The sequence below is a fragment of the Stomoxys calcitrans genome, chromosome 4, assembly GCF_963082655.1.
Source record: "Stomoxys calcitrans chromosome 4, idStoCalc2.1, whole genome shotgun sequence".
In the NCBI taxonomy this organism is placed as follows: Eukaryota; Metazoa; Arthropoda; class Insecta; order Diptera; family Muscidae; genus Stomoxys; species Stomoxys calcitrans.
This window is the reverse complement of record NC_081555.1, coordinates 3436082-3444779: the sequence shown is the minus strand read 5'-3', so window position 1 is coordinate 3444779 and position 8698 is coordinate 3436082.

Here is an 8698-nt window from a genome sequence, read left to right as displayed (position 1 = left end):
TACACACTTAGAAAAATGTTTGTAGTAACTATGAGTTAATTACATAATACATGAAAGTTCATGATATTTATCCACGTTTCATTAAAAATTCTTCAAGAGCTAAAAAATTAATTATGTACAAATAAAACTAATTACTAATGAGTATAGATAAAATAGCGTACAACTAGGGTGGAGTTAGTAGTTTTCCTTACACCATAGGAAGGGGGTATACTAATTTCGTCATTCCATTTGTACCACCTCAAAATATGCGTCAAAGACCCCATAAATTTTTTTATATATTCTTGATCGTCATGACATTTTAAGTCGATTTAGCCATGTCCGTCCGCCTATCCATCCGTCCGTCTGTCGAAAGCACGCTAACTTTGGAAGGAGTAAATGAGTAAAACTAGCCGCTTGAAATTTAGGACAAATACTTCTTATTAGTGTAAGTCGGTTGGGATTGTAAATGGGCCAAATCGGTCCATATAAACCTATCTTCTAGAGGGCGCACTTCCTATCCGATTTGACTGAAATTTTGCATGACGTGTTTCGTTATGACTTAAAACAATTGTGCTAAGTATGGTTTAAATCGGTCCATAACCTGATATAGCTGCCATCTAAACCGACCGTTATGGATCATTCTTGTCATGGCTGTTAGAAGTCATAGAAAAATACCACTTTCAAAATTTCAGGCAAATCGAGTAATAATTGCGCCCTGCAGAGGATCAGAAATTAAAATTGGGAGATCGGTTTATATGGCAGCTATATCAGGTAATTAACCGATTTAGACCGTACTTGGGTCTAAATTAAAAAAATATATATATATTTGTTTTTATTATTATAGTGTTTTGATTTTTTTTTCTTTGTTTTGATTTTCTGTTTCCAATTTATTGTAATTTTTTAATTTAAAACAAATAATAAAAAGTCATTATAAATTCTCTAAGTACTAAAGCCCGGAATATCATTGCTAGGGCATGGGTTGGATTCCAACGAAAGGTTTAGATCTGTCTTTTGTTCTTGATTTGTTGCTAAAAAATAAAAACTGTGATGTAATTTTTGATATGAAACTTTTTATTGAAATCATATTTCGATAGATTTTTCTACATTTTTTAAAAAATTATTTCCAATGACTCACATAAAAACATATGTGACAGTGTATCTTATATTCCACCACTTATTCGAGAACATTTTCTTATTCAAATTCGATCATTGCCTTAAAATTCATTTTCTTGCCATAGTTCATAGCTGGATCGTAGCGGCAGCAATAACTCAACTAATGGATTTATCACAATTATATTTTTAGTTACTACAACCAACGATATTTCGTTTCATTTTCTCGTTATTATTGCAATTAAATGCCAGACCAAAAGAAATTCTTTTGCAAATAATCACAATAAAGTGAACATTGTGTTTGAATTTTTATTATTGCTGTTGCTGTAGCTCATTAAAATTGCATCTTTCGCAAAGGGAAATACATATGCATGCATCGAACTCAACGAATGGACGTATCAATGATGAGTCGTTAAGGGGAGAAGAGGTTGATATGAAACTTTTTGTTTGACTGTAAAATATGGCTGGCTAGTAATTTTATTCATGGCAACCCTTCACTCCATCGGCTTGGGAGGGGATGGATATGGCACACAAAGGCTCTCAGTAGTGTCTGCTGCAAATATGGCAAAATATTCTTCTACATATTGTGTGTTCACTGTGTTTGACTTTTACGATCGCCCATAAAATTGCAATAATGTAGATACACATTAAATTTACAATATGAGGCATTACAGAAGGTTTTACTTCATAGAAATGAGACAGAAAATGGGTTTATAAACCTCAACTAATGTTGGATACAAAGGAGGGATGGTTAAATTTCATTTTGAAAGTGGTGCTATATTGTGAAAAAAAAAGATAATGTATGGATCCAAAACAATTTCTTGTTTAAATGCGATATGCTTTATAAGAGACCAGTTGTACATCTATAGTGTTCTTATAGAACACTGTAGATGTACAACATTAAAACAATTTCAACAAGTTTTTCTAAAGGGAGACAAGTTCTGGGAAGAGTTTAAGTACTTTTACTTTTATACTAAGTTAAAAAAATTATAACATTTCATTCATAAAATGGTGTTATTTTTGAATTAAAAAAATTGATCCAGAACAGTTTCGTTTTTCAAATTGTTTACGATGTATTCTGACTTCACTAATGATGCGAAACACTGCAGATGTCCATGTTAGACAACATTTGAAGTGTTTTATTATGGTCTTATCCAGTGCAAGACCATAATAAAACACTTCAAACTTCTTACTTAAGGCTGTCAGATTTGGTATCAGTGTGCCAGAACTCACATTAAGAAGCTATAGAGTGAAAATCTGAAAATAATGTATAATCTCCCGATGTGATTCTCCACGGCTGAGCTACATAGAATATCGAAAATTAAAATGATTCGACAACGATAAAGCACTGACATATGACGATAAATACAGAAGATCAAGCTATGCTCACCTGAGAAGTTTGATTTAACAAAATAACTAACACAGTCTACTTAAGTTGTTGTTTTAAAAACTTTTCTTACACTATTTTTGTGATATTAATACTAGGTTTTTCCACTATCTTTTTCCTAGTAAGTGGTATTTGTAAACGTAGTTAATAAGTAAAAATGTTTCTATTTGCTCAAATATCTTGGATAGAACTCAAAGCATTGCAAATAATTACAGTATACATTGTAAATATGATGGAAAATAAATAAATAAACAAACAAACAGCAACAACAATTTCGGGTTTTACTTCCTACAATGCAAATATCCATGTTAGGCAACTTAAAAGCAATCCTCAAAATCGTTTGAAATCAGCCAAAAATTCGGGAATAGCTCCATATACAAAATCGCTTTTACGATTATGGGTGCAATATGCAAATATATATACATTCATGTGAAATTTGTTTGCAATGGCTAAAAAAGGCATGAATAATGCAACTTTATTAATGGAAGGCAACAGAATTTTTCGTCCTCCTCCGTTCACTATCTCTTTATTTGAAAACATTTGCTGCAGATTAACACATGTTTTTGCATTTCATTTCACACATAGCAAACTCATTCAAACTATTCAAAAACAATCACGTTTTGAAATTATAATTAACAAAAAAATTTTATAACTGCAATAACAATTAAATGAATATATTTTTTTTTTCTTTTTTCCCGAAATGTGTGAAGAGAATTATGTATGAAGTTATTTAGCATGATATGCACGCGACTAAAGTAAGGTGCGATTTGTAGTGAATACTGAGAAGAAATGAAAATAAAATAAAATATTGAAAAAAAAACATACATTTGTATGTATATAGTTAAAGATCTTAAAATATTGGAAATTTCTCAGCAATAATTCCCATTCGATTTGAAGGAACATAAAAATTAAACAGACTACATTGGGATCAAAAATTCTTTATCAACAAATTTACAGTTTCTAAGGATTATTTCAATAACAAACATCGAGAAAAATTTTAGATCAATGGTAGAAACCTCCCATTTTCAAGCAAAGATTTCTTTGGTATAGAGTGCCAGTTCCTCGCATAAATAAGTCCTTGTATTTAAAAAGGAAATTTCATTACTGTAAAATATTGTTTTTCTCGGAATTCGAACCCAAGCGTCGGCATTATATGCAGGTAAAGTAATCTATTTGCTATGATAAGCCACAAAAATGTACTTATCAAATGTCTTGGTAACGAATATAGCACAACTCCAAAATCCCAAATCACACACCATAGCCTTTCCATTTTTAAGGATAACAAAACAAAAAATGGTGAATCAGACTTGAGAAGAGTTTACACCCAGAAAAATTAGTCAGCAAACACTTTCTGCTGGTATTAAATTTAAAATTTTAAACTTTTAAACAATAATTGAGGCATTGGATAAGTATTAATAAAAACAATATGCCAAATTTTGGCCTAAATATTTCTGTTTTATTTTGTCTGCTCACTCAAATAAATTTGTTATTCAAAATAGCAAAAATGTTTGCTAAAACACCAGTTTTTGTTTGCTGAAATTAGGAAAGCAGATATTACTGCTGATTCAGTAATATCTGAATTTCCGGTGAAAATGCATACCTTATGCCCCATAACAGCTATATCGAGATATGTTCTGATTTGGACCAAATACCAATAAATACAAGTTATTGTTCATTTGTTCCAAGACTTTAAATCGACATATCGGTCTATATGGCAGCTATATCTAAATCTGGACCAATTTGGGCCAAGTTGCCGAAAAATATCGAAGGGCCTACCACAACTCACTGTCCCAAATTTCGGAGAAATCTATAAATCTTGATCGATCTAGACCAAATTGCAGAAATATACCGGGGGGCTTAACTTAACTCTCTGTCCCAAATTTCAGCGACATCGGACAATAAATGCGCCCAAAACCTTAAATGGAGAGATCGGTCTATATGGCAGCTATATCCAAATCTGGACCGATCTGTGCCATATTGCAAAAAGATGTCAATGAACTTAACACAACTCACTGTCCCAAATTTCGGCAACATCAGACAATAAACGCGACTTTTATGGGCCCAAAACCTTAAATTGAGATATCGGTCTATATGACAGCTATATCCAAAACTGGACCGATCTGGTCCAAATTGCAAAATGATGTCGAGGAACTTAACGCAAATTACAGTCCCAAATTTCGGCGACATCGCACAACAAATGCGCCTATTATGGCCCCAAAACCTTAAATCGAGAGATCGGTCTATATGGCAGCTATATCCAAATCTGGACCGATCTGGGCAAAACTGAAAACCTAACACAACTTACTGTCTCAAATTCCAGAAAAATCGGATAATAAAGGTGGCTTTTATAGGCCTAAGACCCTAAATCGGCGGTTTGGCCTATATGGCAGATATATCCAAAACTGGACTGATGTGGGCGAAATTTAAGCAGGATTTCGAAGGGCCTAACACATCACTGTCACAAATTTGACCAAAGTTTCAACTCAATATCTCGGAAATGGATATTTCGATGTGTTGCAAACGGAATGACAAAATGAGTGGACCCCCATCCTTCGGTGATGGGTATAAAAATAAATATGGAATGTTATTTGCTTCTGTTCCTCAATAGAATGTTCATGGGCAAATTTGCAAAGTTTTATCCCTTGCTTTCTATCCCCTGCTGTTGGATGTTGTTCCGATTTTGAGAAATATTACAATAATGTGGTCATTTGTAAACCGATTCTCTTGAAATGTAGCAGGAAGTATTTTCTTATGACTCTTAATATTACTGATGAATTTCATAGAAATCGGCTTAGATTTAGATATAGCTCTTATACAATATATATATCGCCCTTTCTTACTCACTCCTAGAGCCACTGCATGCGCATTTTTTGACCAATCTGCCCAAAATTGTGCACAACGCTTTCCTCGATGCTTACCACAACATCTTTGATCGAAATTGGTTCAGTTTTAGATATAGCTCCCATAGCTTTGTCAACCGTAGTTATTACAGTTTGAACATATTTGCTCGAAATTTGATACGAATTGTTTAATAACCCAACTAAAAACATCCGCCGAGGTCCATCAAAATTGGTTCAGAAGAAATGTGTGTGAAGTTAAATTCCGAATTTAACTAGCAGAGACACAAACCGCTTTGTTAACAGAGTGCGAGAGAGAGTAACAGAAGTATTAACAGAGATCCACTGAGGGGTTAGCAGAGCTCTGTAAATACTTAACAGAACCAAAAAACAAGAGAAATTAATTAAATTTCTTACTTTTTATAAATTTTTGCAAATATTTGTAAAAAAAAAAAATAAAACCATAACAAAATTTGGAGTAAAATATCAATGCTTTGAATCAAAAACACCAAATTAAAAATATCTATTACCGTAGTACTGAGAAAAATGAAAAATTTATAAAAAAAATATTCTGGGCAGGATTATGACCAATGGTCCTGGAGGACATCTAAGAATTCTACAAGGTACTACCATACATCGTTGGAAAGGTGACGATGTGTGCTTTCCAAAACATATCTTTATTCGAAAATCGAGCGGTTGGTTTTTTCAAATTCCTGTCTTTTTTAAAAAAATTCTGGAAAAAAAATTTTGACAGGATTATGACCAACGCTCCTGGAGGACATCTAAGAATTCTACAAGGTACTACCATACATCGTTGGAAAGGTGACGATGTGTGCTTTCCAAAACATGTCCTTATTCGAAAATCGAGCAGTTGGTTTTTTCAAATTCCTGTCTTTTTTAAAAAAATTCTGGAAAAAAAATTTTGACAGGATTATGACCAACGCTCCTGGAGGACATCTAAGAATTCTACAAGGTACTACCATACATCGTTGGAAAGGTCACGATGTGTGCTTTCCAAAACATATCTTTATTCGAAAATCGAGCGGTTGGTTTTTTCAAATTCCTGTCTTTTTTAAAAAAAATCTCAAAAAAATTCTGGAAAGGATTATGGCCAACGCTCCTGGAGGACATCTAAGAATTCTACAAGGTACTACCATACATCGTTGGAAAGGTGACGATGTGTGCTTTCCAAAACATATCTTTATTCGAAAATCGAGCAGTTGGTTTTTTCAAATTCCTGTCTTTTTTAAAAAAAATCTCAAAAAAATTCTGGAAAGGATTATGGCCAACGCTCCTGGAGGACATCTAAGAATTCTACAAGGTACTACCATACATCGTTGGAAAGGTCACGATGTGTGCTCTCCAAAACATGTCCTTATTCGAAAATCGAGCAGTCGGTTTTTTTTCAAATTCCTGTCTTTTTTAAAAAAATTCTGGAAAAAAAATTTTGACAGGATTATGACCAACGCTCCTGAAGGACATCTAAGAATTCTACAAGGTACTACCATACATCGTTGGAAAGGTGACGATGTGTGCTCTCCAAAACATATCTTTATTCGAAAATCGAGCGGTTGGTTTTTTCAAATTCCTGTCTTTTTTAAAAAAATTCTGGAAAAAAAATTTTGACAGGATTATGACCAACGCTCCTGGAGGACATCTAAGAATTCTACAAGGTACTACCATACATCGTTGGAAAGGTCACGATGTGTGCTTTCCAAAACATGTCCTTATTCGAAAATCGAGCGGTTGGTTTTTTCAAATTCCTGTCTTTTTTAAAAAAATTCTGGAAAAAAATCGGGACAGGATAATGGCCAATGCTCCTGAAGGACATCTAAGAATTCTACAAGGTACTACCATACATCGTTGGAAAGGTGACGATGTGTGCTCTCCAAAACATATCTTTATTCGAAAATCGAGCGGTTGGTTTTTTCAAATTCCTGTCTTTTTTAAAAAAATTCTGGAAAAAAAATTTTGACAGGATTATGACCAACGCTCCTGGAGGACATCTAAGAATTCTACAAGGTACTACCATACATCGTTGGAAAGGTCACGATGTGTGCTTTCCAAAACATGTCCTTATTCGAAAATCGAGCAGTTGGTTTTTTCAAATTCCTGTCTTTTTTAAAAAAAATCTCAAAAAAATTCTGGAAAGGATTATGGCCAACGCTCCTGGAGTACCTTGTAGAATTCTTAGATGTCCTCCAGGAGCGTTGGTCATAATCCTGTCAAAATTTTTTTTCCAGAATTTTTTTAAAAAAGACAGGAATTTGAAAAAACCAACCGCTCGATTTTCGAATAAAGATATGTTTTGGAGAGCACACATCGTCACCTTTCCAACGATGTATGGTAGTACCTTGTAGAATTCTTAGATGTCCTCCAGGAGCGTTGGTCATAATCCTGTCAAAATTTTTTTTCCAGAATTTTTTTAAAAAAGACAGGAATTTGAAAAAACCAACTGCTCGATTTTCGAATAAGGACATGTTTTGGAAAGCACACATCGTCACCTTTCCAACGATGTATGGTAGTACCTTGTAGAATTCTTAGATGTCCTCCAGGAGCGTTGGCCATAATCCTTTCCAGAATTTTTTTGAGATTTTTTTTAAAAAAGACAGGAATTTGAAAAAACCAACTGCTCGATTTTCGAATAAAGATATGTTTTGGAAAGCACACATCGTCACCTTTCCAACGATGTATGGTAGTACCTTGTAGAATTCTTAGATGTCCTCCAGGAGCGTTGGCCATAATCCTTTCCAGAATTTTTTTGAGATTTTTTTTAAAAAAGACAGGAATTTGAAAAAACCAACCGCTCGATTTTCGAATAAGGACATGTTTTGGAAAGCACACATCGTGACCTTTCCAACGATGTATGGTAGTACCTTGTAGAATTCTTAGATGTCCTCCAGGAGCGTTGGTCATAATCCTGTCAAAATTTTTTTTCCAGAATTTTTTTAAAAGAGACAGGAATTTGAAAAAACCAACCGCTCGATTTTCGAATAAAGATATGTTTTGGAGAGCACACATCGTCACCTTTCCAACGATGTATGGTAGTACCTTGTAGAATTCTTAGATGTCCTTCAGGAGCGTTGGTCATAATCCTGTCAAAATTTTTTTTCCAGAATTTTTTTAAAAAAGACAGGAATTTGAAAAAAAACCGACTGCTCGATTTTCGAATAAGGACATGTTTTGGAGAGCACACATCGTGACCTTTCCAACGATGTATGGTAGTACCTTGTAGAATTCTTAGATGTCCTCCAGGAGCGTTGGCCATAATCCTTTCCAGAATTTTTTTGAGATTTTTTTTAAAAAAGACAGGAATTTGAAAAAACCAACTGCTCGATTTTCGAATAAAGATATGTTTTGGAAAGCACACATCGTCACCTTTCCA